Genomic DNA, 20,920 nt, shown 5'->3' on the forward strand with positions numbered 1-20,920 from the left:
ATATATGAAGGGGAGAGAGCCATGCCGAAAAGCTTTTCCCCAAACTGCACCTTCAATGTTTCCTGCCAAAATCGAAACGACACAGTCTCTCTCAACTCCACCATGTCTAATTTTCCAAAACTCCCCAATAGATAATAAATTTGAAGGAAAAAAAAAAAAAAAAGATTCCTCAGATTGGAGGAGAGACGATGACGCCGGATAAATTTTTTCTCCTCCAAACTGTATTAAGTTCTTCCATAGATTTGAGGCCAACCCAATCTTTCTCAAGTCCATTTGGAGAGAGAACTGGGAAAGACAAATCAGGGGTGTGTGGTTGATGATGATGGAGAGGAGGAGTGAATGGAGAGAGAACTGGGAATGGAGGGAGGGAGAGAGAGAGATGCCGACAAGAGGAGGAAGAAAATAGGCATAAAATATTTTCAAGTCTGTGGCCAGCTGTCAGAATTGGATTGTGTATGGGCTTTTTCGTTCCGACCGCTATTGATGAGTTTGGGCTGCTGTAAAGAGCCAAATGTGTAAAATTGCCTCTGGGTCTGAGTTCAAGAATCAGACCCCAAGAATGCTTCGAAAGGGTAGCTGAGCCTTAGAAAGCACCTTGGTTACCTTCACCGACAAAAATTAACAGTTGCTTACAGATAAATACTTAGCTTGGCATGAAGGGCTTGTGGCATGAAAGCAAAGCAATTATGAGTTTAGCATTAAAGAGAGAGAGAGGGATGTGATTTCCTATGAGAAATAGGGGTTAAAGTAAGGGGAGAAGGAATTTTAAGAGAATTAGTTGAGGGGAGAGAGAGAGGGGAAGGACAATGGGTGTGTTGAGTGATTTTCCAGTAGCCTGACGAAAGCTGTGTCAAACTCTGGAATAGCTTGCCAGAAGAGAAAATGGGAGGAGATGGAGGAATAGAGAACGAAATTGCTGGGCTTCATGGATGAGAGATAATGCTTGCTCTCTGGATGTGGGTTGATCTAATGGGTGAAGGATACCCCCCTTTTTATAGCCGCTTGAAGCTCCTTCTTTCCAAGAAACCCTAATGGGTTCTCTCCAATTTTGCCAAGTCTTCCCTTTCATTTTTCTTCTCTCCCTTTGATTCATCCTATTTTGTGAAAACCTCCTCTGTCTAAATATACAGAAACAAGGTATTTTTGGAGCTCAAAGTCTTCCCGTACCCATTCCAGCAGTAATTTCCCATCTCTGGTTATCACTTCTCCTTCCTTCCTCCATTATTTCATGGCAAGAGCTGGTAAAGGAAGGAAATAGATAGCAGCGTTGGTCTGAAGGATACCTCTTCTCCTGCGCGCTCTAATATCCTCTGGTTTTTTGAACGATCTACCTTAAGGTTTGCTTTGCGCACGTGCTGGAGTCTCCCAACAGTCCACATATATGGGCAACTTTGGCTTTTGTCGTTGTTTTTGTCTCTAGCCATGTGCTGGAGACTTGTAGATATTTTTCTTGGTTGCTTGGGCCTTCCTAAGGTGATAGATAAGCCTACTAAGGGAATGGGCCAACTTCCTAAAGTGATGAGCTATTTTTATTAAGATGATGGGCCAATTTTATAAAGTAGTGGGCTAACATTTTCTCTCCTTTATGCTTACCCACATATTTGGGCTCAAGAAATGGGCTCGAGTTTGGGGCTCCCAAACAGCCCGAAACTTCCATTTCCCGGCTCATCAATGGGCCTCGTGAATGGTCGTAACCATCCATACCACAACCCACTCAGCAAGCCCTGGGCATTTGCGTGGCTTGTGCCCACTTAAGCTTGTAGCGTGGCTAGGTTGCAGAATAAAGGTTTTCTGCTTGGTATTGCATGTCGATTGGCGTGCTCAAATTTTATCGCATTTGGAAAGGGATATGATGCTTGATGGGATAATTAGCATGGGCTCGTAGAGCCAGGCTCATCTCAATTCTTACCATAACAGATTATTTATTTGGCATGGCACGTGGACTGTGGCCCATGCGAGCGTGTATGACGAACTTTCGCTTACTCCAAATCAAGTCTTTTCTTAATAAGGTATCATACTGGACCGAGAATTTATTCGGGCCCAACCTTGAATTTTTTGGGCCTCAACAGATTGATTTGGGATACTGATGTGGATGATGATGGTGGAATCACTGTGACAAGGAAGTTTTTCTCAGAGTAAGGGGGAGGCCACCATTGTGGTACCTGCTCCCGACACCAAGTGTTAATTTTTTGGTTTGCTAAACCGATGGATTCTGAGATGTGAATCTGACTGGAAATTGGGCTTGGCCGGTTGTGTCCGGTTCACTGACCAATTTTCCAAAGGGTGTTGTTATTTCCACACATGTTCTATTTCTCCACTTACCATGTAAATTTGAAAAAAATACAATCTTATCTTTTCACCAACTTTTATTCCTAAAATACCCTTTATAAGTCATTTTTACAAAGCGGTAAATTTGTCTTTAAAATTTTGAACATAAGGTGGGGGGAAATAGGATAATAGGTAGAAATAGACACACTCTTTCAAAATTTTAAGAGGAAAAATATGGCATTCATAAATAGGTCCATTCTAATATGACATTTTATTAAAAAGCCCGTCAAGTAAAATATTTTAGAAAAATTCCATATACTTTTAAGTGAAAAAATTGTAACACACTAAAAACTAATTAGAAAATGACAAATGACTAGTTCAAATATACTATGTAAGGAGTTTTGTATTAAATGTCATGTTAATTGGTTCTAATTGTGTGTTATAATTTTTTCACCAAACCAATTATAATAAAACAATTATTTCGGTTTGATTTTGACAAAAATTGCATATGAAATAAAACCAAACTAATTTATGCTTGTTCAATTTGGCCATCCGATTTGGGCCTAAACCCAATTCCATTTCTTTTGTATTTTTCAACTTTTTAAAGCCAAATTGCAACAATTTTATTTTCTAAACCATCCTGAATCAATTCAATTCTTTTTTTGTTAGAACCAAACCAAATCAAACTAACCATTATAATTTAGATAAGCCAATTTAGTCGGTTCCAACGAGTAGATCCCCACTACTAGCACAAACATATATACTAGGACCTATAATCTAGAAGAACTAGATTAAAAAGGATTTTTAACTAGTTATAGGTGGAAATAAGTGGAAAACTTGACTTTTGTTGGCTTATGTATTTAATGGCTTGAAGACTTGGAAGAGGAAAGGGACTAGTTAACTACAAAAGAGGATAAAGAGTATGACTTGAAGACTTGGAAGATGACTTGAGCAACTAAAAAGTAAAAAATAGAGAAATAATGAATAAAATAAATTATTGAATAAACATAAATTGAAATTAAAAGATTAATCATAAGTTTAAAAGAAAATGGACGTATGAGAATAAATTGTATAAATAAAAAACTATGAGGGCACTAAGTTTAATTAAATAAAGAATATAGATTAATGAAAATAATTGGACTAACATAAATTAGAATTTGAAGGACTATGAAATGAACACAGAAAATAATATTAATTGGAAATATTATTGACTGTGGAAGCTTTGAAAACAAAGTATGAACTTACAGAAATCTTAGTTCAGTGAAGGCAAGCAATGCCACGCAGGACACTCACACTCCACTCTCACTCACAACTATTGCTGTTGCCTCAGGTCTACTAACTCTGAGAGAACTTTGAAAACTGAAAGAAAATACAATGCTTATTGAACAAAGCTTGAAGATACAAATGACTCGGGGCTTCTATTTAAAGACTTGGCATACAAAAGAGGACAAAATGACTTTTGAATTAACTTCTACTTTAACTTAGGTGAAACTTGTTTTGTCTTTGGGTGAAGAGACTTTAGCTTTCAGATGTCGGGGCATCTTTTGACTCTTGAAGCAACTTTTGCTTTAAATCTTGCTTTCGGCTACTTTAACTCTGATGGAATTGCTTTAACTTTTGCTTTTTGACTCTGCAACTTTGCTTTCGGCTATTTTGACTAAAAGGCTTAGTCTTCGTTCAGATCATAAGGGTCTTGGCTGTCAGGCACATAGTCTGTCCATCTAGGCTTCGGCTTTTGACTGAAGGGTTGACTAGGAATCTGGCTTGAAGAAGACTCAGACTTTGGACTGGCATCTTCATCATCTTCATCCTGCATTTGAGAAACTTGGGCAAGGAGCTGCTCTGCTAACTCTGTTAACTCTTTTTTAGACTTTCCTTTGAGAGAGGCATTAGAACTGCTTGGGGAGGCATCATTGACTGGCTTAGTTGGCACATGGAGAGGAGGGAACTGTGCATTAACTTGGCATATTATGTTATCAGTCCTGACTTTTCCCCACCATTTAACTGCAAAATGGCGGCTTAGAACTCTTGTTTCCCAATTAACTTGGTAATTCCACCTCATGATCCAAGGAACTTTGTACTTGGCAACAAAATGAAGGAGCATAGGGAAGAACTTTTCTGACTTTGTTAATTTGTACTTTTGACTAAAATAATTGAATGACTGTTGGAGCTCAACTGAGAAGATTTCCCAAATAGGGCCATGAATATTCCACCATTGGAGAAACCAGTAAGGGAACTGAGGCTTAAATTTGGCATCAAAATTGAGGAACCATGAATGACTTAAATCTGGGTGCTGATGATAAAAAATAGTATACCAGGCATCAATATAATCACCATAATTGTAAGTAAGGCCTAATTGGGGATCTGTCTGAAGGGGTAACTGGTCATAAGGGTTTTTGCTCCACTGCTCAGGCGTAAGAATATTGCGTATGTAGAGAGAATGATAAATAGTGGCATCTGTTTCCTTATCCTTGATTGGCCTAATTTCTATTGACTGGGTTTCATAGAGGATATCTCGGTAAAACTTAATTGACTTTGAAGGATGGCTTGGAAAATAATGAAGATTTGGAGGAAAGAACTTTCTGGCAATTCTAACTGGGTCAACTAATTCTTCAAGGTAAGACTCTACAACAAAAAGATGACTATGGCTTCTGGCGGCATAATTTGTCCTTTTAATTGGGCTTGGATTCTGGGAAGGAGCTGAAACAGAGGGGTTAACTGTGAAAGGATCATACTGAGAAACTAAAATTGACTGATAATTAGGGCGTAAAAAAGACTGGCTTAAGGGATTAAACCTAGTATTAACTGGAATTGGAGAATAACCTGGGAAGGGCACAAGTTGGGAAGATGACTCTTGCTTAATTGGCATAGGCATCAAGGTAGCTGGGAGGACTCTGGCTTGACTTGGACTTGGTTGGCTTGGATGAGCATACTGCATTTTTTGCTTATCTTTATCTTTTTCTTTGCTTGACATGGCTCTGCTTGTTTGTCCTGCAGGAACTCTCTTGTAAGAAAATCAGGAATACTGTTTTCACTACCTCTCAAATATTCTATCTCAAAATCAAAAACACTCAGAATGGCCTGCCAACGTGCAAAAATCTGTTTACTAGCTATATTTTTAACATCTTTTTCTAAAACATGTTTTGCTGACTTGCAATCAACTCTAACTAAAAACTTTTGATTTAATAAATCATCTTGAAATTTGCTTATGCATAATACAATAGATAAAATTTCTTTTTTAATAGTACTATAATTAATTTGAGATTGGCTCCAAACTCCGGAATGAAAACGAACAATTTGCTCAGGGGAATCGGGCTTAATTTTCTGCTTTAGAATACAACCATAACCTGTTTCAGAGGCATCTGTTCCAACAATTTTAAAAGCATTAGCTGAAGGAATACCTAGGCATGGAAGTGACTTGACATGTACTTTGATTTGTTTAACTATTTCTGTATGACTCGGAGTCCAGGCAGGAGGATTGCTCTGGAGGCGATCAAACAGGGGCTTGCATAATTTTCTCAGATTTTGATAGAAATCAGAAACATAATTCAAAGATCCTAAAAATCTTTGAAGCTGGCTTTTCTCTAGAATTTGATCAGGAAACTTATCTGCAAATTGGATAACTCGATTGATTGGGCTTATTTGACTTTGACTTATGTTGAAACCTAAAAGCCTGACATTGATCTGGAATAACTTGATCTTCTTAGCTGAAATAACTAAACCATTAGTTTTAACTATCTGTAAAAACTTATGTAAATGCTTCCAGTGTTGCTCAATTGACTCAGAGAAGATTAGCACATCATCTATATAAACTGTGGAAAAATGACTGTAATCACTAGGCGCATTTTTTAAACCAAAAGGCATAACATTCCATTCGTAATGACCGAAAGGGGTTACGAATGCAGTCTTGTATCTATCTGATTCTTTAATTTGGATTTGCCAAAAACCACTTTTCATATAAAATTTACTAAAGATTACTGCCTTTTCTAACCTATTAACTAAATCTCTTTTGGTAGGAATTGGGTATCTAATCCATTCTAAAACTGAATTAAGGGGCTTATAATTGATAACTAAGCGTGGGGCTCCTCTTTCTAGCTCAGCATTTTTCTGGACATAAAAAGCTGGACAAGACCAGGGTGACTTACTTTTTCTAACTATTCCTTTGTTGACTAGATCCGTGACTTCGGCTTTGCATAATTCCATTAATTCTTGGCTCATTTGAATTGGACGGGCTTTGGTTGGAATATTCTTTTCACTAAATGACTTGACATAAGGTAAAGTAACTACATGTTGCTTTCGGTGCCAAAAGGCATTGGGTAAATCAGAACAAACTTCATTTTTTAACTTTTCTTCAAATTTACTAATTTGTAACTGTAGTGACCTGTCGGCTAACTGTTGTTCTACTCTTTTAAACTTAATTTATTTTTTAAGAAAATTAACTTGTTTTGTTTTACTCTGGATTAACTTGACTGACTTAGAAACTGCTGACTTTTGTAGTAACTTAAGACTATGTAACTCTGGCTTAGTTAAAAACTCAAATTTAACCTTTTCTCCTAATTGGCTTGAGGTAACTCCGTCGTATTCTACCTGAAAGGGGTAAAGTAATGAGATAAAGGGTAAACCTAAAATTACTTCATCAGTAATATCCTGGATTAACACAAAAGACGTTTTAAAGCATATTTTATTTTGGCATACATGGGCGTTAGGTAACTCGTATTTTAACTTCAGGGCTTTACCGGACGCTGTACCCAAGACTTCTTTTGACTTTTTGTAAAATTGGGTTGGAACTAGACCTTCTTGAATACAATTTAAATCTGCTCCTGAATCAAATAAGGCAACTGTGTTTAACTCAAATTCACCAATAAAAATGCTAACTTTAGAGTACCATTTTCTAAAATTAATTTGCTTAATTAATTTGATTACTTTGTCTTCTTTATCGGATGACTCAGGTTCCGACTCAGAACTAGACCTTCCAAAGGGATTACTAGACTCTGCTCTAGACTCTAGTAATTTAACTAGATCCTGCTTAATTCCATAATTCTCAGTTTGTAACTTTTGGCTTATTTGTTTTAATTCTAAAATTTCTTTCTTAACTGTTTTAACTTCTAACTGGAGATCCTGAAGTGTGACTTCTTTCTTTTTATTAAACCTTTCTAGGGTAGTATTAAGGCTTATCTTAGGCTGACTACTAGAACTGGATTCTTCTTGGCTTATGACTTTTCTAAGCTTTCTAAGGTATTCGGCTTTTAACTCGGGATCCTGGACTTTACTTATTAACTCAATTAGTAACTCTTCTTGTTCTTCTTGCTTAGTAAGAACGCAAATTGCATTATTCAGGACTTTGCAACATTTATCTCTACAACCAAACTGGATTTTTGGTGAACTAGACTGGGAATTGTCTGAACTATAGTTGGCTGAACTATCTGAGGGCATAGGTTCTGACTCAGTATTGGCTAACTCAAGAATTTTAATTAATTTGGCTTCATCCTCTGATGCTAACTTTAACTGTTTAACTGTATCTTTAACTTTGCATTCATTAGCATAATGACCTTGCTTTTTGCATTTGTAACACCTGACTTTGCTCTTATATGTGCTTTTCTTAAAGTAACTCTTTTTACCTTGTCGGGGGCTTTTCTTAAAACCTTTTGAATAACCTTTTGACCGTTTGTTTTTCCTAGGGGTGAATTTTCTTCTACTATAGAATTCATTATCATCTTTGAAGGAATCTCTCCTACGGGAATAATGGCAACTTTTACTAAAGCGTTTATCATGGCTTCTTTTGACTTGTCTGGATGGCGGGACTGGTGCTAGACCATACTGTTCACAGAAATTACCTAACTCATACTTAGCATTTTTTCTATTCGCTTGGATTGATTTTCCTATTTTTAAATCTACACACATTTTCATACCAACTTGGTTAATGGTACTAATTATATTACCATAGGTTAACTCATCGTAATTAATTTGACCTGACTCATTGCTTAAGACTGTTCTAATCTTATGGGCAAATAAATTAGGGAGACCATTTATGAACTTTTCTTTCCAAAAGGCTTGATTACTATCATCTCTTAACATGACTCTGGAAATGAAAATATCTTTATACCATCTAAAATCACTTAGCTTAGGGCATCGTAAATTACTTAACTGATCATGAATTCTGGCTGTTGTGCTACTGGGTGTACCTATGAAATGTTCAATAATTGTATATAAAAGGACATTGACTCCATCGTCTATACTTGTTCCTATTCTTTCATCTAAAATTGGATAACCATCTTCATTTGTTTTGAAGGCATGGATTATTCTAAGCTTAGCGTCTTCTGTGAGATGCTTATCCCACCAGAAACGAAGTGTTCCTGTAAAACCTGTTTCTAGAAGGGAAACTATTTCTGACTATCTTAACTGGTGATTAGTGGCATAAGTATTGGCTATCATAGACATATGCTGTAATTTATTAAGTATCTCCTGTTCGGACAAGCCATCGATATTCCATTCATATAGCTTATCAGAAGACACTGAGAACTGGCTCTGGGTTCTTTCTTCAAACTGGACATCTGGGGGTGTAGGCTTAGGGTACCAATTTTTGGTAAGGCTTGTGGGGTTGACTTTTCCTGTTAACCTGCTAACTTTAAGACTTTGAGAATCCTGGTTAACTTGGAGATTACTAAAGGATTGTTCAATTTTAGAGATATTACTAGTTTCTGACTCTTGACTAGAAACTGATTCTAAAGACATAGTTGACTCACTATCAGAATTGATTTCAAATTGTAAAACTCTAACTGAGGTTTCTTCTTCTTTTCCTTTATCTTTATCTTTATTTGGCTTTGGCTTAACCGGGGTTAATTCTTTGAACATTTCTTCAATTTTTCTCATTGTTGGGTTAACTTTAAGGGAAGACTCTGGTTTTAACTCTTGAAATTTAACTAAAGGTTTTTCTTTCTTAGGCTTTAGAGTAATTTCCTGGGGAATGAACTTATCGACTTTGGTTTCTATTTTATCTAATTGTTTTCCTATGACTATTAGCCTTGTGTTGGTGTAATTATTTTGTTCTATTACCATTTTATTGGCATCTTTTGAATCTGGGATTTTGTAAGGACTAGCAATGACTTTAGCATTCTTGTGATTAATGACTATTGTTTCTACGGGAGGATGTGTGGAGATGACTTTGGTGTTGTCTTCTTTTTCCCATTTTTCTTGGGTTAAAGTCTTTATTTTTTGACTTGTATGATGACTTTCTATATAGTCTAGGTAATAGGTTTCTGACTTAGTGGATTTCATGAAATCTTTCCAACCATTAAAAATTATTTTTCTTTGGTCTTTGGGGAAAGTTACATGATAATTTTCTTTCCTTGACTTATTTTCAGGAGCACAATAATGGGCCTCTAATTTTGACCAATGGATTTTAAATGGTTTACTAAGAACTCTTAACTGGGCATCACAAACATCTAAGGTGGAACCTTCAAAATCTGTGCGAGTAGGTGACTCTGGTTGAATTGGCTCAGGAGGGGCAGTAGGGGCTTTTCCGTATCTTGGTTGAACTATTTGCTTTTGTTTTCTTAATTCATTAATTTCAAAATCAATTAGGGCTTTATCGGCTTCTAAATCTCTTTCTGTAATTGAAGATGACTATGCAGACGAATGTCTTGCTGGAGGCTTAAAAGATTGACTAGGCGTAGGTAACTGTTCTAATTGGACTGTGGTCTTGACTGGCCTATCAAAACTAATTTTAACCGTACCGTCTAAATATGGTTGAATGTAATCTAAATCATTAAGGCTTCGTTGAATTGGCTTAGGGGGGCATTCCGTGGTTAAAAACCAATCTTTAGGTAAACTAACATCTGACCATCTAATCATTTGAGGAACTTTGATATTTGCACAAGATGTATGACTCTGAATTAAAAGCGTTTGGTTCTTCGGGCTTTTGCTTAAGGCTTGGAAATTCATATTAGTACCTGTGACTTTATAATAAATTCTATAAATTAAAGCTAAAGGCTGGGTACCTGGTAAAACATTATAACCATGAGTTTTAATATTTAAAGTTAAAACTTTTAAAATATGAGGATCACTAAGGCTAACTTTTAAAATATGAGGATCACTAAGGCTTACTGTAAAATCTGGATAACAATCAAAATAAACTGGACCATGGCATAGACTTGACTCAATAATTCCTAAGACTCCTTCCTGGTAATCATTAAATCTGGCATCTCTTAAACTTAATAAAATTGCGGCTTTTAAACCTAATTTAGTTAAGGGCTTAACTGCATCTTGAACTAGACCTATATGTAAAAAATTATTACCTTCTTTTCTATGATTTTTAATTGCATCTAAATTAAGTAACTGACATGTTTCATGTTCTTTTCCTAAGGCATAGACTTGTTCTATTGTTTTAACATGCGTAGTAGTCTTGAATGCATTGATTGACCATTTTTGCTTATAAATTTCTTTACTAGAGACTTTGGGTATATTCCAATCATTACAATGTAATTCTGAACTAGAAGACTCAAATTCTAATTGTTCTTCATTAATTATATATGGTACTTGGCTTAGACTGGTACTTGAACTAGAAGAATTAATTGAATTGGTTCTAAATAAATGACTCATTTTGCTTACGTGTTTAATTTAAATCAACTTAATTAGAAAGATTCTTACATGACTTCTAGATTAGAAAGACTCTTGGGTAACTCCTAAGACTGACTCTAAGGTACCTAAGAACCTATGGGTTTTCTCTCTCTCTCACCTTCTCGTGCCTAACCGCTCATGCCTCTACTTGGGACTTACTGTTTGGTAAAAAGGTCTCACCTTACGGACTTTTGAGAGAGATGAACCTAAGGAACTAGATAACTAGGAGAAGACTTTGAAGAAACTTGGGAGGCTTACTAACTTTGAAGAAATTTGGGAACCTTGCTAACTCAGAAGACTTAAATCAGCCACTTGGGCGATATGAGTAGCAAATTTAGAATATATATATATATATATATATATATATATATATATATATAAAGAGCTTCCATTGAGGGATTCCTCAAATTAGCTTATTTGAGAAACACCTTTGTAGGACTCACTCTGCATTGTATTTCACTAATCCAACCATCTATGTTTTAGATAATCATTCAAAGATCATCTCTATAAAAAATTACTTGAATTCGATATCGTTTGACCACTCAATTGTGTTATTGAATAATGAGATCAAACAACAACTTTGATGACAAGAAAATAAGAATATGTGTATAACACTCATGAAATGAAGCACAAGGCTCAAAAGCTCATATTATATGGTTATACAAGTTTAATTTATGCTTGATACAATTCTTTGGATCATGCAAATCCTTCAAGTGGAGAATTATGAAACACATGGCAAGTGCATAGAAGGTTTGAAGCATATCATGTTAGAACGATGTCATTAAGTGATTTTTTTTTAAAATCCAATTTCATTCAAGTCATCCAAACATTTATCACAATCTCATCATATGTGTTCGGAAAGTGACAAAAAAAGAGAAAAAAAAAAGAGATTCAAATAAAATAAAAAATAATAATAATAATAATAAAAATTAAGAAAAACCAAATTTACTTGCTAAACTCCAATACTCAAAAAACTAGAAATGAACATTGTCCTCAATATTTAAAAATTAGACACAACCAATGTCATAACAACAAATGAAAGGCACAAAACCAAATAAATATCACAAAATACAATAATTAAAATACAAAATAAAATTAATAATTATAATAATAAAAATTTATAAAATAAAAAAAAAAAACGAAACAGTAAGCCCTAATCACACAGGCTTACACAAACTGAAACCTAAACCATTTGGAATGCCCAACCCACTTTGAAGTCCGAAGCCCACAATCATTTTTATTTTTTGGTTAAATATTTTTTTCTTTTATTGTAATTTTTTTATTTTTTATTTTTTATTTTTTATTTTAAGATGAAGCATGATTAGGAACGTGGGTCCTAACGTCTGATCTCTTGGTAAGTCATGGGCAAACAATGATAGATGTGTCAAGCCATAGAGGCGTCGTAGATCTCCAAGTGGAAATTACGAGTGCCATGAAAAGTCGTGACAACTTTGCTTTGCAACCGGTAAAGTTAAGGCTAATGTGAGAAACAAATAAACATAATTAAATGTTCTATGCAACCCTTTCTCCACCATTTTTCTTACAAGGCTGCCAATCCCTTTCAATTGAGAAAAATTGCTCCTCGTACGCATATGATGAATATAAATTCCAAGTTGATCTTCAAGTGTCAAGAGGTCTCGGGGAGTAAAATCTTGAGGATAAAATTCAGCAAAACGAAGTAGCTTTTGTTTGTCAAAAGCTATAAATGAATCATCCAGACTCAAACATGCCAAACAAAGAAGTAACTCAGTATTCACCTTGTTTGTGCAAATAATCTCGCGGGAGAATATTCGCTTCTAGATCCGTCAACCTTCGATCTCCCTTCTCTCTCCTTCTCGATTCCTGTAAAAAAGATTGGAGTAAATAGACCACACCCGGGGGGTGTTGGCCAAAGGCCCTCCGATGCCTAAGTTAGTTCGAGTGTTTGTGGGAAAACAATAGCTAAGCAAAGGGTACGGAGTTGTATGTATGGTGTGAACCGGGCGGTCGGAGCCGTGTGTGGTGGCCGGAGCCGTGTGGAGAAGATATGGAGATTAGAGAGTGGAGAGGGAGAGAGCACTACTACAAAAAGTGAAAAAGACGACTGCAGAACATAAAACCGTTGTAGTGTTTAAAAAGACGACGGTAACAAAAAAACCGTCGTGGATAAGTGCCTTAAACAACTAAAAAATGGAGGTACTGTTGAATATTTTTTAAAAACGACGCACACAAATAAAAAAGCGTCGTCTTTTTGAAAAGGTTTTCCTCAGAGTTAAAATCTGACCAAAAAACAACGACAGCAGGTATGAATCCACCGACATAGAAAATAAAGACGACAGTTCACCAAAAAACCTGCCGTGTTAACTCCTAACTAAACACGACCAACTGTTCTTAGTCCGCGTCGTATAATGTAATGAAATCCACGCGGTATACTAAGACGGTGCCTTCTCTGTAAACCGCCGTCTTAATTTTTATTTCTTTTTAAGATTTAATTATTTTTTAATTTTGGTAGTCTACGAAAATTAAAATGAGATCCCAAGAGATATGATATCTTACCATTGAGATCTTTGGATCCTGCTCATAATCGAACCACCAAAGTGAGAAAGACAATATTTTAAATACACAAAATCCAAAAAGAAACCAGAACTGAACTGACCACGGCAAAATTTGAGAAAGACAATGTTTTGAAAGTTAATGATGTGTGTGTTTTTGTGTCTTTGAGATACATCATTAACATCCAAATTATTGTCTTTGAGATGTGAGAGAGAGTGATGATGTATGTGTGTATGTGAGAGAGGAAGACGAGCCTCCAGAGAGGTCAGAAGAACTTGGAACCCTAAATGAAAACTGAAACTGAAAGAAAGCGTCAAATTTATACAATAAATCTTTAAAATCCACGGCGGTCCTATACACATACCGCCGTCTAATTGTACAAAACCACGTCGGTTATTCTTTAATGAAACCCACGTCGTATAATTTAATGGATCCACGTCGGTATATTACAAAAAAACGACGTGTTAAATCAATGTACCATGACGCGAGAGATTAATTTATCAACTTATTATTTTGGAGTCTACTACGACGATACCTACAACACTACTATCGTATTTACTTACCATGTCCTAAGTTCAAAGTACCGTCGTAGTTTTTCTATTTATACGTCTGCCTTATCTGTAAACTGCCGTCTTATTTTTATTGCTTTTTAAAATTAATTAATTTTTCTTTTATTTTGGTAATATCTTTCTTAACAGAAAACAAAATTTAATTCTCAATCCTCAACAACATTTTCGTCTTAAAAGGTTAATCTCTTCATGGTTTCTTTTCTGCCTTCACCCTCAGCTTGTTCAACTGTTTCTTCCTCTCATATGCAAGCTGGGCCCTCTCCTTCCTCTTGTTCTCAAGCTCCTGCACAGCCACAGATCAATATTTAATAGGAGCAATATTTAAAAGGCAAATAATTTCAGATAATCAGATAATTTCCAAAAAAATATAATTTCAGTAACACCCTCTTTATCTTATCATCAGGAACTCCCTCGTATGCCTTCAAACGGGCAAGTGCGGCTGCAAACCCATGCTTGGTCTTGTGAGGAATCATTTGCTTTCAGAAAGACAATTTTTTAGAATTTGATGAGACAGAGCTGAGAGTTAAAAAAACGCGTGAAAAAATCATATTTAAACAAATTATCATAAATATCCACGTTGGTTCTTTTATACATAGCGACGTTATATTTAAAAAATCAACGTAAGTTTAGATAAACAAGCGCCGTCATAACTACATCGGAATTCCAAAAGTCGTTTGGCGCGTACTAAAAAGAGAACGACGTCGTTTTCAGAACCCCAAAGTAACCACGTCAGTTTATTAAAATACATAGTCGTTGAATATATAAGTACAACGTCAGTTTAGATAAACAAGCGCCGTCATAACTACATCGGAATTCTAAAAGTCGTTCGGCAGTTGTGATAACCACGTCAGTTCTGAATTATTTACCGTCGTAATAACTAAATAATACGGCGGTTTTAAATAAAAACGTCGTTGTATTGAACTCTGGAACATATATAAACTTTTCGTCACCTGACCTAATGTTCTACGGTTTTCTCTCACCGATAAAATATCGCAGTTTCCCTCTCATTTCCCAAAACAAGGAAGCTCATTGTCTGAATCTTCGTCTTCGTCTCCAAATCACCATTTTCCTACGTCGGAAGGAAACTTTCTTTTCAAGCTAAAGGTTTTTTCTCACTCTCTTCCCTTTTTTTTACTTTTCGTTTGAAAGCCGTCGGTGTCTGGAAACAAGATTCTGTCAAATTTAGGAAATCTTTCATTGGTTTTGATTAAATTCATCAGTCCATAATGTCACGACGCCAAAAGACGACAGTTCTATCTTGTTTGCGACGGTAGAATGGACACACCACGACGGTCGTTAAATTCGACCGAATGCAAACTGCACGACGGTGGTTAATAACCGTCATGGTGTGACAATTAATACGTCGGAAACAAGATTAAACCGTCGTCGGGTAGGAGAAGAACAGTCATTTTGTGTTTGTTGTTGTAAATTTTAAACCACGTCGGTTCTAAAGATGAGTAACCGACGTGGTGTATAAAAATATACGTCATAAACGATATAAAACCGTCGTCTTATTTCTATACATGGTCTGAGAGACTGTTTAATAGGACGTCGTTGTTTTAGTGTTACCGTCGTGGTTTTTATTTACGACGACGGTGTTGTTTTACAACCGTCGTCCTAATGATATATAACGTCTGTATTTTTAGGACGTTGTTTCTTTATTATTACGTCGTTTATTTTTTAATAACCGACGTTGTTTTTCTTGCATATTAATTAAAAATGGTTTTGAAATCTCAAAACAAGGAAGCTCAAGCGTCAGAGGCCAAATCAGTTTCAAAGGCTCAAAGGGATGAAGCCAAATCAGTATCAGTTTCAAAGGCTCAAGTTGAAGAAGGAAAATCAATTCAAAGCAAACCCTCGAAGAGGATGAGATTTTCCTCAACCTCCGAGAAAGACTCGAGCACAGCCACATTTGTTGAGGAGCCAAAATCCGGCCGCGGTATTGATCGGTTCATAATTGTATATCATTTTGTACCCTTCTAGCTTATGATTTGGTTATGTTTTTGAGTTAAACTTGTGCTTTTAATCCTTTTTGTGTTTATCTTTCAGCTTTAGGTAACAATGATGGCTTTGGATATGAAATGATGTAATCCATGTATGTTAAAGCCTGATTTGGATAAAGGGATGAAGAGCTTAAAAGACAAACTCATTTTGGCTACAGCCCCCTGCCAGTCCAGTTCCGTAGGTCATATTGCAAGCTTTGTTTCAGCAACCTACACAGCTCGGATGAGGCAGCATTCTTCATGAAAGTTGTTCCAATGGGTGTGTACTATTACATATCCAAAATTCAGCCCCATTGGATAAATATGGAGTCTGTTACCTAGCAAACACAGAGCCATGCTCAGGATGGATTTTATCAGCGCGCAAAATGAGTTAGCAATTTGTTTTGGCCTTAACTTCCTCCTCCGACCTTGGATTGGCCCAAATGATATATGGTTGGAAAGAAGACATTCTGAACTTCAAGTTTGAGTGCTTAAAGTCTTAATTTGCTTAAGGGAAGCCCAATTCGTAAGCCCTTGAAGTTTCTGGTCATGCTGACCTCAGGATGAGCTATTGTTTCTGGTTGGAAGCTTGGTCATGGTGAGCTAGGCATGAGCTATTGAGCTGGTTGGAAGCTTGGTCATGGTGACATGAAGATGAGCTAGGGCTGCTGGTGGGATTTATTGATGAAGTGCATCAACCAATTCAGATTTTATAATGCAAGTGTTGTATGCATTAGTGAAGTGCATCAACCAATTCATCTTTTATAATGCAAGTGTTGTATGCATTAGCCATATTGAATTCAGATTTATCACTCCCCTCTCCCTATAAATACCACATCCATTCCACATTCAAGACACAACAAATCCTGGGATTCACAACCCCACAATTCACTCCAACCATCGTCAAACACTCTCAAAATCCCAAACACTCCAACAATCACCAAAACAACTCCAGCAAACCTCTCTTCCATTTCCCTACGAATTTCATCTTCCTTAGCCATCACCACTCACTCAAACTCATCCCAAATCACCTCCATATCCTTCATACATCTTTCTAGAAGTGGGGAAGCTCTTGGAGAAGCATTAGAAGTGGAGAAGCACTTGGAGAAGCCTTGGACACCACAAGAACTTCAGAAAAAGGGTTTTTCTACTCTTATTGCATTCATTATGTTTTCTCATTTCTGTTCAAGTCTCTTTTCCATTATGAGTAGCTAAATCCATAACTAGGGCTTCGATGTAACCTAACATGAATATTCTTGGTTTATAAGTTTGGAGTTTCAAGTTTGATTCATGATTCATGTTCTTATTCATTATGCTTATAAGTTAACATGCTTGTTTGAATGATTGATCACCATTAGAACTTGTTTGTTAACTATCTTGGTTTGAATTAAGAGTATACACCATGCTTTAATTCGAATTGAACTATGAATAGGAAGAGTATGTATGGACATTCGACAACAGGGATTAGATACATACTTGGTTGTTAAAATGTTCTTCTATGCTTAATGGGTTCCTAATGCTTAATTTTAGGTTAGACAACAAATGATCAAATTAGGGAATTAGGAACACAAGGTTAGGACCAAACACCATGGCCTAATCATACTTTAGCTAGAATCAATCTTTGAATATGAATTAGACTTATTACTTGAATCTTTATAACCCAGAATTGAATTGTTATGGTGATTCGAATGCCCTAGTCTCAAAATCTGTTTTCCAACTCTTAAAACCACTCTTTGTTACATTTGTTTACTTGTTTTTGTTTGAAATTTCATTTTGCTTCTTTTGTTCAACAATCACAACCACTCTTGTTTTAAATTCTGTTTTAGACATAACCTCCTACTTTCTTGAATTTGGGAATCTAAGTACATAACTAGTTTTAACTTCTCAGTCTTCGTGGGTACGACCTCGTACTTGTCTTGCTATACTACTAATTGCCCCGTACAATTGCGAGTTAACATAATATTAACAACAAATTTTGGCGCCGTTGCCGGGGACTGAACGAAAGTTCTTCCCTGGTTATGTGCCCAAGGTTACCCTATTCTTTTTAGTGTTTCTAATTAATCTAATTTTCTGTTTCAGGTAGTTTATGTCTAAAAAGCCATTACTTGAACAAGTGAGGTCTTCGTTCCAACGTTCTAGATCTTTGAACGCAGGACCATCATTGCAACCCAGACGAGTGACCTCTGAAATTCAGAATCGTCTAGAAAGGGAGTTGTCAACTGCAAAAGAGCAAGCTCTTGCTACATTTACAAGTCTTGCTCTCCACACTGAACTTCCTGGTTCTTCACTTTCAAATTCGGAAGCAAGTTCAGACCAAGAAGAAGAAGAAATGATGGCTGCCATTGAGTTCATGGGAGAACTTGATATCCCAACAATTCCAGCATCTCCTTCAAGCATTTTGCTGCCCACTGTAGCTCGAAATTATGAGCTTAAATCTTCTCATCTTAATATGCTGCCTTCCTTTTATGGTTTACCTAATGAAGATCCATTAACCCATATAAAGGATATTTTTAATGTTGTGAGTTCTTTTCCCTTGACAGGTGTGACAGAAGATCAACTTCGAATGAGAGTGTTTCCATACACTTTAAAGGATAAGGCGAAGTATTGGTTGAATTCTTTGAAGCCTGGTTCACTCACTACATGGTCTGCCATTCAAAAGAAGTTCCTGGAAAAATACTTCTCCACGCAAAAGACCGACATGCTTAGGGACAAGATCTTGTTATTTGCACAGCAAGATGATGAATCGTTTTGTGAAGCATGGGAGAGATTCAATGGGCTGCTCAACCAATGTCCTCATCATGGGATTCCATTGAAGCTTCAAATGCGTATGTTTTATAAAGGACTAACCCCTTCTAGTCATAATATAGTCACCAATTTTGCAGGTGGTTCTTTTAAAACCAAAACTCCAGAAGAAACGTACGAACTCTTTGAGGAGATAGCAATGGAAACCCAACATACGGATACAAGAGGTAAACGTGTTATTAGTGGTTCTAATGATGCTTCTAGTGTGCAGATTTCAAAACTGGAACAAAAGCTAGATGCTCTTCTTGCATTAAACTTAAGAAGCCCTCCGAAGGAAGTGTGTAGCATTTGTGAATCTCATGACCATGCTACCACAGCTTGTCCACTTGGGGCTGGATACCCAGAATTTGTGCAAGAGCAAGCTAAGTTGGTAAATTCCTACAACCAAGGTCCAAGAAATGATCCATACTCTCAAAGTTATAATCCAGGTTGGAGAAATCATCCAAACTTTTCATGGAGAAATACCCAGAATCAAGCAAATCCCCCTTCATTCCAAAGGCCACAACAATCATCATCATCATTGGAAGATATAGTGAAGCAGATGGCAATCAACCAATCCAATTTTCAGCAAACTACACAAGCTGCCATCTCCAAATTGGAAGTCCAATTAGGCCAAATAGCTGCTGAAATAACTCAAAGAGTGCCTGGGAAATGGCCAAGCCAAACTGAGATCAATCCAAAGAACCCAGAAGCCAAGGCCATTCATGTGCTCAGATCAGGTAAGATCATTGATAATAATGATAATTCTAATCTTTCAAATGATGTTGTGATTGTAGAAGATAAAGACGAAGAGACCATGGCCACGGAAGGAGAACAACTCAAAACTTCTCAATCTGCTCCTAAGGCCAAGTCAGATTCTCAGAAATCCGATCAATTCCAATTGCATAAAAGGGATGACAAATTTGTGCCACCACATCTTCAAGAAGATAGATACGTGCCACCCGCTCCATATGTTCCACAGGTTCCATTTCCAGGCCGTCTTAAGAAAGCAAAGCAAGATAAGGCTTTTAAAGAGATTTATGATATTTTGAGTAAAGTTAATATCAATTTGCCTTTGCTTGATCTTATTGAACAGATTCCTGCATATGGAAAATTCATCAAGGACTTGAAAACTCACAAGCTCAATTTCGCTCCAAATGAAGGAGTAAAGCTCGACCAGAATGTAAGTGCTGTATTGCAAAGGAAGCTTCCACCAAAACTAGATGATCCTGGCAGCTTTGACATTCCCATTAACATTGGAGGCAAGAAGGTTGGAAGAGCCATGTTGGACTTGGGAGCAAGCATCAATGTTTTGCCATATTCAGTTTATCAAGAGCTTGGCTTAGAAGGGATGAAGAAGACTTCAATGCGACTTGAACTAGCTGATCATTCTATAAAATATCCAAAAGGTATTGTAGAAGATATTCTAGTTCAAGTTAATACACTAATTCTCCCTGCTGATTTTGTAGTGATGGACATGGAAGACAATCCAAATGGAGATCGTGTTGATCCCATTCTCCTAGGCAGGCCATTCATGGCCACTGCAGACACAATCATCAAAGTGAAAGATAGCACCCTCTCCATGATTGTTTTGGGTGAAACTGTTGAATTTAAAATGCTTAATGCTCTAGTTCAAGTTAATACACTAATTCTCCCTGCTGATTTTGTAGTGATGGACATGGAAGACAATCCAAATGGAGATCGTGTTGATCCCATTCTCCTAGGCAGGCCATTCATGGCCACTGCAGACACAATCATCAAAGTGAAAGATAGCACCCTCTCCATGATTGTTTTGGGTGAAACTGTTGAATTTAAAATGCTTAATGCTCTATCTCAACCTTCTATCTCTCTTGATTCTTGCTTTTCAATTGATGTTGTGGATCATGAGGTTTCTTCCAAAATTTTGCAGAGAAAGTCTAATGATGCTCTAGAAGTTGTCTTAACACAATAAGAGGAAGATCTTTGTGAACCGGAGTTCCAAGAAGTGGTAGCTGCCTTAGAAGTGTTTCCGCCATACCCACCATCCTTTAGGCCACCAATCGAGCCTCTTGGACCATCATCCACGAAATTGGAGCCATCCATTGTCATCCCACCAAAGCTAGAACTTAAACCTCTTCCCAATAATCTTAAATATACATATTTGGGTGCTAACGAAACTCTCCCTGTTATAAT

The 20,920-nt window shown here is 36.6% G+C and overlaps 1 non-coding gene across 1 annotated transcript; it reads right to left on the reverse strand.

Moving 5' to 3' along the window:
- Positions 1-18,665: 18,665 nt before the first annotated feature.
- Positions 18,666-18,772, reverse strand: LOC148293222 (small nucleolar RNA R71). The gene has a single exon (XR_015826006.1). It is a non-coding gene; the product is annotated as a small nucleolar RNA R71 (small nucleolar RNA).
- Between the last annotated feature and the right edge of the window lie 2,148 nt (positions 18,773-20,920).

Source organism: Prunus avium, chromosome 7, assembly GCF_965620075.1.
Source record: "Prunus avium chromosome 7, drPruAviu1.hap1.1, whole genome shotgun sequence".
Classification (NCBI taxonomy): domain Eukaryota; kingdom Viridiplantae; phylum Streptophyta; class Magnoliopsida; order Rosales; family Rosaceae; genus Prunus; species Prunus avium.